We start from the raw sequence: 15,495 nt of genomic DNA, 5'->3' as shown, positions 1-15,495 counted from the left end.
ATATACAAAAGATCCCTTTCACTTTACAGTACCATATTATGAGAGTGTAACTGAGTTCCAACAAGAAGTTTAATGGCATGAAGTGGATATTCTTGAGCATCTTGTGTATCATTGTGAGCGGGAAAATCCTCAACAGAAAATAGCTCTGGTGAATATTCGCAGCATTCACAAGATATACTAAAGAAAATGTTACTTTTAATTTTCAAGTAGTTTTAATTGAATTTTTTCAATTGTACAATCTAATGAATGATAAATGCATTATTATTATTATTTTTATTTTCACATTTATGATAATCATCTAAAAAAAATTATGATAATGAATATACATCAATGATTAATACATAAGTAATATAACAAAAATTATCATTATATTTAAATTTTTTTGTCAAGTAATCTAGTGTCTAAAAAAATTCATCTTTTTAAGATGAATTAATGGAGTATTCGGAGTTCGAATCAAAATCATCCACGACCAACGAGTACCCGTGCGGATGCACGGGTATGTTACTAGTTGTCTCTTAGAAACTTTATCATATTTTTGTTTTGCTTATCAATCCTGTGACTTGAAGAAGTACAACGTACAAGTGTGTGCGTCAATGAATGAGTTATGCCTATATGAACCATTCCACTATACTGACCAAGTTCAATGAAAGGACGAAAAGACAAAAATCGAGGAATGTTTGAATTGAAACAATACTAATTTCCTTCTTTCCATTGTTATAACTCTAAATTTTTTTGCTAAAAAAAAAACTCTAATTTTTTTTGGTTAAGTTATAACTCTTTAATTCTCCTTAAAAAAAAAAACTCTTTAATTTAATCCTTAAAAAAAATTCTTTAATTTAATAATTTTATATTTTTGTAGTGGACCCTTGTAATTTAATAATTTATATACAAAGTTAAATTATGTTTTTTTTGTCAAAAAAAGAAGAAGAAGAATTATTTTTCATTTTTCGTATTTCATAATTTTCAATAAAAGAAAGAGAATAAAAGTAATTTTTTTAGTATTACTTGAACAACACAAAAAAAAAAAAAAAAACCAAAAAAATTATAAACCATCAAATGTCCCGGGGTATTTCCTTTTAGAAAGCAGTGAACCTAGCCTATAAAGGTTTCGAGATTCATTCTCCAAAAGTAATCATTTTACTGAAAATTTATATCTGTAGCAATATTTAATATTTATAATTCTTTTTTTTTTCTTTCAAAAAAATAATTCTTTTTTCATAATGCATTGCAACCACCAGATTCTTTTTCCATAATGCAGGGGTGTAAGCGGTTCGGATTAAACCAGCGAAACCGATAGTCCAAACCGGACCAAACCGAAAAAATATCCGACCTTGTTTGGTTCGGTTTGAAACCGATCCGAACCAATTGAAACCGATCTAGTTTGGTTTGGTTCATGGTTTTTCATTTTGAAATCCGTGAAACCGACAAACCAATTCGATGATAACCACACTCCTTATTTTACTAATATTATCCTACCTCACACAAACTTATGGTTAGACTCAAAATTAAAGTCAACATAAAATACTTTTTAATCCATTCATTTTCTCTCATTTTTATCTGACAGCTCATCTCATCAGTCAAACTCTTTCATTTCTACTAAAAAAGAAATCGTAGCCGTTAACCACACCAAACTCATTGTTCATCGCCACCGCCAGTCACCGCTAAGATCGTTCATCTCTTGATTAGTTTTATCATGTTTATGCCATTGATTTATACTCATTATATTTCATTGTTTTCCATGTTCATTTTCTATGTCATTGATTTATTTATACACGTTATAACTTATAAGTCATTGTTTAGTGAAGATTAGAAAAAGCCATTAAAAAAAAAATTGCGATTTGCGCACCGTAATTTTAGAACACCTTAAAAGCCATTCAAAAAGATTAGAACACTATAAAGGCTAGAAAATTTTGTCAACAGTAACAGAAATTGAATGTGTATTCCTATAGTAACAAACCGATCAACCGAACCAATCCAAACTGAACCAAGCCGATTAGTTTGGTTCGGTTTCTTTTTTGAAAAACAGTGAAAACCGAACCAAACCGAACCGATGAAGGCTTCATCGGTTCGGACAATTTTTTAACTGAAAACCAATCCAAACCGAACCGTTACACCCTGCATTGCAATCACCAAAAATAGATATACGTATAATGTTCTTAAAAGGGAGGCCAAGATATTTACTAGTACCAATACCAAGGACGGCTTGAACACGAAGAGTATTAGCAATGAAATCTTTGTCTGTCTAACATTTTTACTTTACAATTTTTTTTCCTTTTTGATTATTGGAAATAAGTTGTTTTCCAAATTGCCGCTTCATAGGCTTCTATAACATTCTTCACCATAACTTCTTGTCGTTGGTTGGTTCTCAAGAACAAAAAACAATCATCTACAAAAAGAAGATGAGAAATGACAAGGGTGTTCATGAAAATATTGTTATGTCACCTCATGCTTCTTCTTGTCTATAACAAGAGTTGATAGACCTTCAACACAAATAATTAAAAAAACACAAAAAGGCGGTCCCTTCACCTGATTCCTTTACCATGAATTGTCGCCCAAACTACATAACCATTAACAATAATAGAATAATCAACTGATTCACCACACAAAATAATCCAAAAAGTTTTCTCCTATAATTTCAAGTTTCAATGAAAGATTGGAGACTCACAACTACGAGGTTCTATAGAATGTTGTAGCTAAAGTTCTTGTAAATAGATTGAAGAATGTTGTTGACAAATGTATCTCAAATTATTAATCTTCTTTTTCTCTGGTAGATCTATTCTCGATAATGCCATGACGACAATGAATGTTGTGCTTTTTTTTGAAGACTACAACTTGAGGTAGCAAAAGAGATTTTGCTCTTAAGCTTGATATCAATAAGGCCTATGAACACATTATTTTGGATTATATGTTTTACATTTTGGCAAAGGTGGGTTTTTTCCGCAAAAGTGTATCAACTAGATCATGTTGTGTGTAGAGACGGTTGACTACTCATTACTTATTAATGGTAGCATAGCGAGTCCTATTATCTTTAGTAGAGGCTTAAGGCAAGGCGGTTCTTTGTCTCCCTATCTTTTTATTATTAGCGTTGACGGTCGTTTGGGTCTTATCAAGTAAACTGAAAGATAGAGGAAACATTCATGGTGTTAAAATTACTAGAAATACTCCCATTATATCACACCTCCTTTTTTTAGATGACAACCTTCTATTCTTTCGAGCAACAATGAGACTTTGGTGATGAAATATATTCTCACCATTTATGAAACAGCTTTAGGACAAACGATTAGTTTGCAAAAATAAACAATTTATTGTAGCATAAATGTTCTTCAAAATAATTAAGACTATGAGGCCAACATTCTTGGAGTGAGACAAGTTCTACGTACCGGTAAGTATCTTGGAGTTCCTTTTATGATTGGTAGAAACATCATAAAAGCCACTTTTATTTTGTGAAAGATAAAATTGCAAAAAAGATTAAATCTTGGAGAAATAGATGCCTTTCCCCAAGATGGTAAAGAAATTCTAAATAGATGTCTTTTTCTCATTCCTAACTCTCTTATCGAGGAGATTGAAAAAAATGTTAAATTTTTTCTACTCCCTCCGTCTCTAAATAATAGTCGTTTAAGGTTTGTGCACGATTATTAAGCAAATGATTAATTGTGTTGATTTCAATGATAAAATTAGTATCATTTACTAAAACACCATTATTAATTGCAGTTAGTGGAGTAGTTAAGTTATATGAAATTTAATAAATAAGGGTATAATAATGGAAAAAGATAATAAATACTGCATTGGTATTATAAAATGACAATTATTTTGAGAAAAATAAAAAATGCTAAAGTGACAATTATTTAGAGACGGAGGGAGTAGTGTGGTAGTAGCAAGAATTCCAGGGGCAAACAACTATTTAAGAGAATTTTTTGTGACAACTTTCTTTCTCTCTCTTTTTCATTGGTAAAAAACAATATTTCCTTTTATAATTCCTTAACTGGCACTGGTTAACATTTCCCTAAAATATAATATGAGTATGAAAGAGTTGTTAAAAAGTTGTCATAAAATAATGGGTTAATACCCCTTTTAGTCCCTGCAATATGAGCGAATTCCGGTTTTAGTCCCTGTAAAAAAAAAAGTTTAGATTCTGTCCCTGTCATTTCAGATTCTTCCACTTTTGGTCCCTCCTTGAACCAGTCAGCAGAATCTGCTGACGTGGCAGGGGTGACTGTGTAAATTTTTTTATTTTTTATTTTTTTATAGGGGTACACGTGGCATTTTCGATTTTTTTTTAAAAAAAATTAAAAAAAAATTAAAAAATTCTGGAAAAATGAAAAAAAATTTAAAAAATCCGAAAATTAATAAAAAAAATCTGGAAAAATTGAAAAAAAATATTAAAAAAATCTAGAAAAATGAAAAATAATAAAAAAATCGGAAAATTAATAAAAAAATTCTGGAAAATTGAAAAAAAATATTAAAAAATTCTGGAAAATTGAAAAATTAATAAAAATGAAAAAAAATGTAGATAAAAATTTAAAAATTTTAAAACGAATAAAAAATCTTAAAAAATAAAAAAAAATCTAGAAAATTTATAAAAAATCTTAAAAAATAATGAAAAAATTCTGAAAAATTTTCGAAAATTATGTATCGAAATTCTGAAAAATTCTCGAAAAAATATGTATCGAAATTCTGAAATTTCTGAAAAATATGTATCGAAATTCTAAATAATATGGATAGAAATTCTGAAAATTCTGAAAAATTTTCGAAAATTATGTATCGAAATTCTGAAAAATTCTCGAAAAATATGTATCGGAATTCTGAAATTTCTGAAAAATATGATAGAAATTCTGAAAATTCTGAAAAATTTTCGAAAATTATGTATCGAAATTTTGAAAAATTCTCGAAAAATATATATCGAAAATCTGAAATTTCTGAAAAATATGTATCGAAATTCTGGAAATTCTGAAAAATTTTGAAAAATCTGTATCAAAATTTTATGAGATTTTTTAAATTTTTCCAGAATTTTTTTTATTTTTCCATATTTTTTCAGATTTTTTCTAAATTTTTTTGAGATTTTTTAAGATTTTTTTTCGTTTTAAATTTTTTAAGATTTTTTATATTTTTTCATTATTTTTTAAGATTTTTTATAAATTTTCTAGATTTTTTTAAGATTTTTTATTCGTTTTAAAATTTTTAAGATTTTTAAATTTTTTTCTAGATTTTTTTTCATTTTTATTAATTTTTCAATTTTCCAGAATTTTTTAATATTTTTTTTCAATTTTCCAGAATTTTTTTATTAATTTTCCGATTTTTTTATTATTTTTCATTTTTCCTGATTTTTTTATTATTTTTTTTCAATTTTTCATTTTTCCAGATTTTTTTTATTAATTTTCGGATTTTTTTAATTTTTTTTCATTTTTCCATAATTTTTTTATTTTTTTTAAAAAAAAATCGAAAATGCCACGTGTACCCCTATAAAAAAATAAAAAATAAAAAAAATTACACAGTCACCCCTGCCACGTCAGCAGATTCTGCTGACTGGTTCAAGGAGGGACCAAAAGTGGAAGAATCTGAAATGACAGGGACAGAATCTAAACTTTTTTTTTTACATGGACTAAAACCGGAATTCGCTCATATTGCAGGGACTAAAAGGGGTATTAACCCTAAAATAATTGTACAAATATAATTTCTCTTTAATTTTGCAATGCTTGCTAAACAAGCCTTAAATTTATTCAAGGATCCAAGAAATTTGATCACTAAACAACTCAAATCTAAATGTGATTTTATTGATTCAAGCATTGGAATTTGGACACAATACAAATTATGTTTGGCATAGTATTTGGAGTACAAGGTTGGTTGTCCAAGGAAAGTACAAATGGATATTGACTCGGGAGAGAATATACCAATTGGATTCATGACAATTTAGTAATTAATAGACCAATCCAAATGCATAACTTGCTGGAATCCATAAGAGTCTCGATCTTCATGATGACAAACACGAAGCAATATAATGGAACCATGATATGATTCATGAACTTTTTGACACCTATACTGCATCACGTATTTTACAAACTCCTGTTCAACAATATCATATCATACATAGTAATACTAAATTAAAAACCAACAAGAGCATTTTAATGTTATGTTATGGAGCCAAGGGCAACAAATGAACAACAAAGATTGGAATCAAAATGTTGAAACGAGTCAGGTTGAGCTAACAATTTTCTCTCAAGATGAGGAATGCGCAAGAAGAACGCAACAGAAGTTCAGCTGTGCAAGCAACAACGATATGGTCTAAGCCGCCAAGTCATTATAAATGTAATATTGATGCATCTTTTCTATTATACTTAACAAAGTTGGCATTGGTATTTGTATAAAGGATGATTAGTGGCATTTTCTGCTAACAAAAACCGAGTGGTTCTTGCCAATTTTTGAAATGGATATAGGTGAAGCCATAGGGCTTTTGAATGCTCTAAATTGGATGAAAAAAAGGTAGGGTTAACAGTGAATCTGACCTTCCAATTTAAGCCTATTTGTATTTGACTATTTTGGATTCGACTATCCTTCATTTTGTTAAAGGGGATCTGGCTGACCCTAATTTCGGCTATTTGTCGTGCTCGACTAATAACATGTAGTAATATTATTTATTTTTGTTTTAAACCGATAGACTTGTGTAATATTTTGACACACACACACACACACACACACACACACATATATATATATATATATATATATATATATATATATATATTACACCGCTTAAAAGTTACACCAATGTTACACCGTTCAATATCGTTTTACTCGATGCATATTTTTCAGATTTAATCGTTGGATAGTAAGTTTATATCACGTAGGTCATTCATGTAAATTTTTACGAAAATCTAAAGTCGTTTGATGTGTTATTGAGATACAACAAGTTTAACGGTGTTATATAAAAGTGCATAAACGGTTAATCTTGATGCATCTCAATAACATATGAAGCGAGTTTAAATTTTTAAAAAAATTTACGTGAATGATCTATGTGATATAAACTTACAATTCAACGGTCAAATTTGAAAAATATGCATCGAGTAAAACGATATTGAACGGTGTAACATTGGTGTAACTTTTAAGCGGTGTAATTTGATCTCTCCTCATATATATATATATTAGACTTAGTATGCAATTAGACTGCTATTTATTTATTTTGTTCAAGTTAGATTGCTATCTATTGATAAAAAAAGATTGTTATCTGCTTATAATAAGAGAACTTCTTGCTGTTAAAAAAACTAGTTGCATTTAAATTGGTTGTTAAACAAAACTAATTTTAAAAAGTATTGAAACTAACCTTTGAATGTAGAAACATACATCAAAACGTGAGCCTAACTCAGTTGGTAGAGATATTGCGTATATATAAGGTTTGACTTTCGAATCTCAGACACCACCAAAAAAAAAAGAAACATACATCAAAACGTGTTTTACCACCACATTTTAAGCTAGTTACAAAACATTGATTTAAACAACGTACAAATCCGAAACAATGTTTTAAAATTTGAAGTGTTTGATTTTTTTAAATAATACAAATTTCTAAATTTGATCTTTAAAGAATGTTCAGATGTACTCGTTAGTAAGATCCTGAAATAATAAAAGAATTGAGAATGTGTTTAGAAGAAGAAATGAGAGGACTGTTTGTAAATTTGGTATTCATTTGAATGTGAGAAGGTGGGAGAATTTTTTACTATGGAAGTTGACTTAGGCAGGAACGACCCTGAATCTAATATCTATAACACTATCTATAAAGGCAAAACATTACTTTGGTGTGGTTTTTTTTTAAATCCCAAAATACCCTTACTTGATGGTAGTTATTAAAAAAAACAAAACGTTAGCCACTAATAATCACACAAACGATGGAAGTAATTAAGAGAAAAAATAACTGATTTCCTTTATTTTAGGATATGAGCGTGGAACAGGGAGAAAAACAAAGAGAATAATGGGCAGTTTTTTTTCATATATTAAGAAAAGAGAATAAAGGCAATTTAAAACTCATGAATTTTTTTTTGCCTTTTATTAGAAAAACTAATTTATGCACGGATTTTTTATTAGATTTTATATTTCTTTAATAAATAAAAACGGTAATAAATATATACCAATTGGATTCATGACAATTTAGTAATTAATAGACCAATCCAAATGCATAACTTGCTGGAATCCATAAGAGTCTCGATCTTCATGATGACAAACACGAAGCAATATAATGGAACCATGATATGATTCATGAACTTTTTGACACCTATACTGCATCACGTATTTTACAAACTCCTGTTCAACAATATCATATCATACATAGTAATACTAAATTAAAAACCAACAAGAGCATTTTAATGTTATGTTATGGAGCCAAGGGCAACAAATGAACAACAAAGATTGGAATCAAAATGTTGAAACGAGTCAGGTTGAGCTAACAATTTTCTCTCAAGATGAGGAATGCGCAAGAAGAACGCAACAGAAGTTCAGCTGTGCAAGCAACAACGATATGGTCTAAGCCGCCAAGTCATTATAAATGTAATATTGATGCATCTTTTCTATTATACTTAACAAAGTTGGCATTGGTATTTGTATAAAGGATGATTAGTGGCATTTTCTGCTAACAAAAACCGAGTGGTTCTTGCCAATTTTTGAAATGGATATAGGTGAAGCCATAGGGCTTTTGAATGCTCTAAATTGGATGAAAAAAAGGTAGGGTTAACAGTGAATCTGACCTTCCAATTTAAGCCTATTTGTATTTGACTATTTTGGATTCGACTATCCTTCATTTTGTTAAAGGGGATCTGGCTGACCCTAATTTCGGCTATTTGTCGTGCTCGACTAATAACATGTAGTAATATTATTTATTTTTGTTTTAAACCGATAGACTTGTGTAATATTTTGACACACACACACACACACACACACACACACATATATATATATATATATATATATATATATATATATATTACACCGCTTAAAAGTTACACCAATGTTACACCGTTCAATATCGTTTTACTCGATGCATATTTTTCAGATTTAATCGTTGGATAGTAAGTTTATATCACGTAGGTCATTCATGTAAATTTTTACGAAAATCTAAAGTCGTTTGATGTGTTATTGAGATACAACAAGTTTAACGGTGTTATATAAAAGTGCATAAACGGTTAATCTTGATGCATCTCAATAACATATGAAGCGAGTTTAAATTTTTAAAAAAATTTACGTGAATGATCTATGTGATATAAACTTACAATTCAACGGTCAAATTTGAAAAATATGCATCGAGTAAAACGATATTGAACGGTGTAACATTGGTGTAACTTTTAAGCGGTGTAATTTGATCTCTCCTCATATATATATATATTAGACTTAGTATGCAATTAGACTGCTATTTATTTATTTTGTTCAAGTTAGATTGCTATCTATTGATAAAAAAAGATTGTTATCTGCTTATAATAAGAGAACTTCTTGCTGTTAAAAAAACTAGTTGCATTTAAATTGGTTGTTAAACAAAACTAATTTTAAAAAGTATTGAAACTAACCTTTGAATGTAGAAACATACATCAAAACGTGAGCCTAACTCAGTTGGTAGAGATATTGCGTATATATAAGGTTTGACTTTCGAATCTCAGACACCACCAAAAAAAAAAGAAACATACATCAAAACGTGTTTTACCACCACATTTTAAGCTAGTTACAAAACATTGATTTAAACAACGTACAAATCCGAAACAATGTTTTAAAATTTGAAGTGTTTGATTTTTTTAAATAATACAAATTTCTAAATTTGATCTTTAAAGAATGTTCAGATGTACTCGTTAGTAAGATCCTGAAATAATAAAAGAATTGAGAATGTGTTTAGAAGAAGAAATGAGAGGACTGTTTGTAAATTTGGTATTCATTTGAATGTGAGAAGGTGGGAGAATTTTTTACTATGGAAGTTGACTTAGGCAGGAACGACCCTGAATCTAATATCTATAACACTATCTATAAAGGCAAAACATTACTTTGGTGTGGTTTTTTTTTAAATCCCAAAATACCCTTACTTGATGGTAGTTATTAAAAAAAACAAAACGTTAGCCACTAATAATCACACAAACGATGGAAGTAATTAAGAGAAAAAATAACTGATTTCCTTTATTTTAGGATATGAGCGTGGAACAGGGAGAAAAACAAAGAGAATAATGGGCAGTTTTTTTTCATATATTAAGAAAAGAGAATAAAGGCAATTTAAAACTCATGAATTTTTTTTTGCCTTTTATTAGAAAAACTAATTTATGCACGGATTTTTTATTAGATTTTATATTTCTTTAATAAATAAAAACGGTCTTATACTAAAGGTTTTGTAAAAATATCAGCTAATTGATTTTCTGTGTTTTGAAATAATGCCACCTTCGACAGGTATAGATTACTATTAATTGTTCATATATTTAGAATTATTTGTTTGTAATACATAACTACTCCCTCCGTCCCATAATATAAGCAAAAAAAATTCATTTTCTTTGTCTCAAAATATAAGCAAAAAAGACAAACTTTTATCCTATTTAATCTTGTTTTTTGAAAAAATTTATTTTCCAAGAAAAACTTTTGTTTATTCTCATAAAATTAAATGCAAATTACATTCAATTTTTTTTCACTTTCATTTTTTCCATAACCAATAGCTAATGAAAATTGTTTTTACATCTTCCTAAAAAACTTTTTCCAAAGAAAACACAAAAAACTATACTCCAAATTCTTATGTTTTAGTTTTCTTAATAAGTGTGATTTTTTTTTTTGCTTATAATTTGGGACGGATGGAGTATGTGGTTAATCATTGTATGCGCGGTAGAAAAAGCGGATAGACGGGCATGCCCGTGCCCGTTGGACACTAGTTTTACTAAAGAGACAAAAACTAGTAGAAGATTAATGAAATCTATTAAAGATATTCATTTATTAAAATGAGTTCTATTAATCTATCGTTTGTATCTATTTCCATTAAAATGAACAAAAAATAAAAGATAGAGTTAATTAAGTAAATTGTCCTTATAAATATTCAAAATTTTGTTTCTAGTCCCTACAAAATAAAATCACACTTTTTAATCCCTATAAAATTTTCCATCAACATTTTTAGTCCCTATAAATTTTCCATCAGCATTTTTAGTCCCTATAAAATTTTTCCATCAGCATTTTTAGTCCCTAAAATGCTTAAGGAAAATGTGGAAGGGACTAAAAAGTGTAATTTTTATTTTGTAAGGATTAAAAACAAAACTGTGAATATTTATAGAAACTAAAAACTTAATTAACCCTAAAAGATAAATGGAGCAAATTCAAACTCGTAACCGGCAGTTTAGGATAAGAGCGTTGGAGCTACTGATCCACAAAGCTAGCCATGAAAGGGACAAAAATAATCGGCGACGATGCGTTACAATTTGGTGACAACGACACCTTGATATTAAGTTTCTAGTTTCATCTTTATCCTTTATTATTGCAAGCACAAAAAACCACTACGACTCTTAAGATTTTTGACATTATATTCATTTTCTTATACAAGTCATGAAGGAATAGATTAGTGTAATACACCTTTTCAGCGCACTAAATTGAGCCAAAGAAGGAAATAATTATGGAACATACTTGTCGCATTGTTGGCTTGTTTGTGTTGTCATGATAACTCAGTCTTATCATCAATTTTGTCGCAAGTTAGTGGCGCAGTATCATGGGTTGGGTGTGGGGACAAAACATTGTTTTTTCTCTGCCAATGTTAACGTTAAGTTAACTTCGCTGGCTAGTCGCCGCATCTTGGCTTTTCTATACATTTTTTTTCTCTTTATTTTCAATATTTTTTTGTGCATACCAAGTAATTGTCAAAAAAAAAAAAAGCAATTGTTTTTACACGTATTGGTTTAATCAAAGCCTTATGTTATGGACCAACCCTTGACCGACTCAAAGCCTAGTCTATCATCATCTCAACACATATCTAAGTTAAACCAATACAAACATCCTAACCACCTCAGTTAAGGAGACGACAGTTCGTGACGTCTAACGACTTGAAGCTCGTTCAATGGCTGCCGGATCCAAATATTAAATGGTGTCGTTTGTAACAATCTCTCCATCACTCTCCTAACAAATCTTCTTTTCCACTAAAAACCACTATCTCTGTAACATCCCGCCTGTCAGTATCGGTATATTACCAGTCGATCGTGCCAGAGGATTAAAGTTTAAGGAAAATAAGCGTAATGGAAATATTTATTATGGAATATCAGCTCATTACGGAATAAGTATCAGTGTCGCATCAAACGTGTTTAAGGCAAGGGCATATTGGTAATTGCACGCAATAAGGGTATTTAAGTAAGTTGGCCCCAAAATATCTCATTTCATCTCATCCTTTCTCTCTCTAAGTTCTTGGAAGATTTTTCTCTCCTCCTTCTCTCTCCTACCACACGCCCTCTTCCTCTCTTCTCTTCACAAAACCTTTCTAAAACTTCCTTCTCCCATGATAAGCCTTGAAATTATGTTTCCTCTTGATCTCTAAGCATGTGGGAGCTTGTATTTGGTTTGATTCCTCTTTTCTTTACTTTCAAGAATGGATTCAAAGTTAGGGTATGGATTTGTGCATGAAGTAAAGGTTTTTGATAGTTGATTTGGAGCTTGTGTTGGGTATATTTCATGGAATTGGAAAGTAAGCAAGAAATAACTATGGAAATGAGTGGAAGTTTGAAGTCACCTTGGAAGTAAGATTTAGGGTTTGTTTATTGATGAGTTCAAAGAAGATTCAAGTGATGGTTCTTCATGATTAAGGATCAAGGTGTCTTAGATTGCAAGAAAGCAACAAGAATGAAATGGTATAATCAAAGGAAGCAAGTTGATCAAGAGCTAGGGTTTTGGCTTGATGGAGCTTGAGGCTTGGAGACGTCACAAGAAACTTGCTAGGTGAGTTCCTTAGATAGTTACCCACCCTTTGGGATTGTGTATTTATCTTGCAAAGATAATATGTATTTTAGGGTTCTTAAAATATAAGCTAGTTGCCCCTTTTCTTACCATGCTTGCTACACTTGTGTATACTTGTTCCATGACTGTTTTTACAGGTTTCTAATGATCCTAAGGGTCATATAGCACTTGGAGATGCTTGGTTTGAGGTTTTTAAGTCAAAAATATCAATTTTGAAGTTGCAGGACTGTCACAGCTCGCCACGACGAGCAAATGGCTCGCGAGGCGAGCTAGAGGGCCGAACAGGGGGTCCTGCTCGCCCCCAACTCGCCATGGCGAGTAGGAGCTCGCCTCCCACACCAATTTACTCGCCTAGGCGAGCTACACAGTGGGGAAACCCATTGTTTGTTCGCCTCAGGTCGTTTCGGCGTTTCGCGAGCGGTTTTTCTTGTGCAATCTTTTTAAGAGAAATAAACCCCTCAAACCAAGGTCCTAATTGTTAAGCTTTGAAAGGAGACTTTCTTTTAAATGAACCAAGTGTTTGGCAAGTATGGTAAAGCATGGTAAGCGAGAGTATGAAGGTTGATTCGGGTAGCAAGATAATCCTTAAGAAAAGGGAAGAACTAGAGCCTCGGTATAGTTATCGAGAACTAGAATAGTTAGAAAGAATAGAATGCTTTGCATTAGTAATATGCTTGATAGACGCGAGGTAATGAGAGTATTATCTTCGCATAGAAGCAAGTGCCATATGAGTATGGCAAGACGTGAATTGATTTTATATCCATTCACAAAGTAAGTTGAGCAAGCATATAGTTACCTCTAGTGGGATCGTCTAGGGACCCGAGGTAAAGAGTTAGCATGTTTAAGTTAATTTTCATGCATAAGACTACGAATTTTAAGAAAGAAAGAGTGTCATGTCTCTTGTTATCCAAATTGGATTCAAGGGGTTCCCCAAGGGGAATGGTTAAGCCGCAAGGGAGCCGCATTTCACTAAGTTAAGGTGTCGTGTCTTTTGTATTCCTTCCAAGCTTGGGTACAAAAGGTTCTCCAAGGGGAATGGGGTAAGCCGTAAGGGACCCGCAAGTTCACTAAGGGAGTCCGGTGCGCTCTTGCTAAGCATATCACCGGTAGTAAGGGATTATCTTCCGGGGTTACTCCACTCGGGACTAATCCGTAAAATGAACTCAGATAAGTTGTTTGTTACACGCTAACATAATCAATGAAGCTAACTATGCATATCTATTATACATGTTCATGTTATGTCATAGAGCCTTGACGTAGATCGTCAAGAACAAGTAGAGACTTGGCGTAGTTCGTCAAGAAGTAGTATATAGCAAGAATCACTTAGGTGATAAGAGATGATATGTTGTATATACAACATATTAAGCAAGTAGAAGCAAGTAAAGAAAGATATGCCGACGACGATCTTAGGTTACCCCTAATCGTCCGGTTTAGAATCGTGTCATGATAGAGATATAAGAGAGCCTTGATGCTTAGAGTGTACTCTTGGCAACGCGGTTTTAGTTCCCCCTTCACCGCCATGACACGTATAGCAGAGAAGCCTATAACAAGTTAAGAATATTAAGACGGCCCTAGCAAGCACCGCCGTCTAAGAAAGCAAGTCCCCACACACGTATAATCAACCGTCAGGTTGTATTGTAGACACGTGGTGACCGTAGGTTTCCCCCGAGGTTGCCTATAGCCTAGGGTTAGGTGGAACTCACTGAGACATTATGTCTCATCCCAATCCTTATTTGTTTCAGATATCAAGATGGATTAGCAAGCTAGTAGCCGAATGGATGATGCGACAAGTGTCCGTTCGTACCCGCTGCTGGATGATGTGGATTTTAAGGGATGCATTTATTATTCTTTAGAAAAGCTGAGTTGTAATATTATTGTACGAACGCATTTGTTGTATATAATATTCATTCGAAGTTTTTATGTTGTAAATTTTTAATGTATCCATTACTAAACTAATACACATGCTAGACTTTCTAGATACGTCTAGTATGGGTGTAACAATCTCTTTGCTCTCTTACTAACTTAAACATCAGAATATTTGTGAGTACCACTCTCTAACATTCAAGCTCGACAGATCATTGTTCTAGTCCAACCAACCTTTGAGTCTATTATCAATTCAAACGTTTTAATGATTTGTCCCCCTTGGTTAGAGCATAGAGCTTAACATAATGGTTGGCTTACAACCTAGCCTAATAGTTGGTTGTGATCACGTTTTATGCGGGTATATGAGCTTGATCCCAGGTTTCCTCCTCCCCACCCCGTGTGAGTGACCATTAAACATCCATTAATTTCTAACATTCATTCAACACCTCATTTTTTCTCAATGTTTCTTTCTCTTTCTATCACATCATTATTTTATCACATCATTCTCTTTCTTTTTCTCTCAAGGTGTAGATTAGATTTAAGTGTCTACAAATAATTTTCCATAAAATAATTATAGATACTATGATTTCATTTTAGTCTTGGTCATACTAAATTGAAAAGTCTATTTATATTGTCTCATTCAACTTTGAACATTGAATATCACAACAAAATTTTAGATAAGAGTTGGCTATGCCGCTATTGAATATGAAA

This window comes from Medicago sativa, chromosome 5, assembly GCF_051527215.1.
Source record: "Medicago sativa cultivar Bolivia chromosome 5, Bolivia_mono, whole genome shotgun sequence".
Classification (NCBI taxonomy): Eukaryota; Viridiplantae; Streptophyta; class Magnoliopsida; order Fabales; family Fabaceae; genus Medicago; species Medicago sativa.
The sequence above is the reverse complement of the archived record's forward strand: the minus strand, read 5'-3'. Positions refer to the sequence as shown.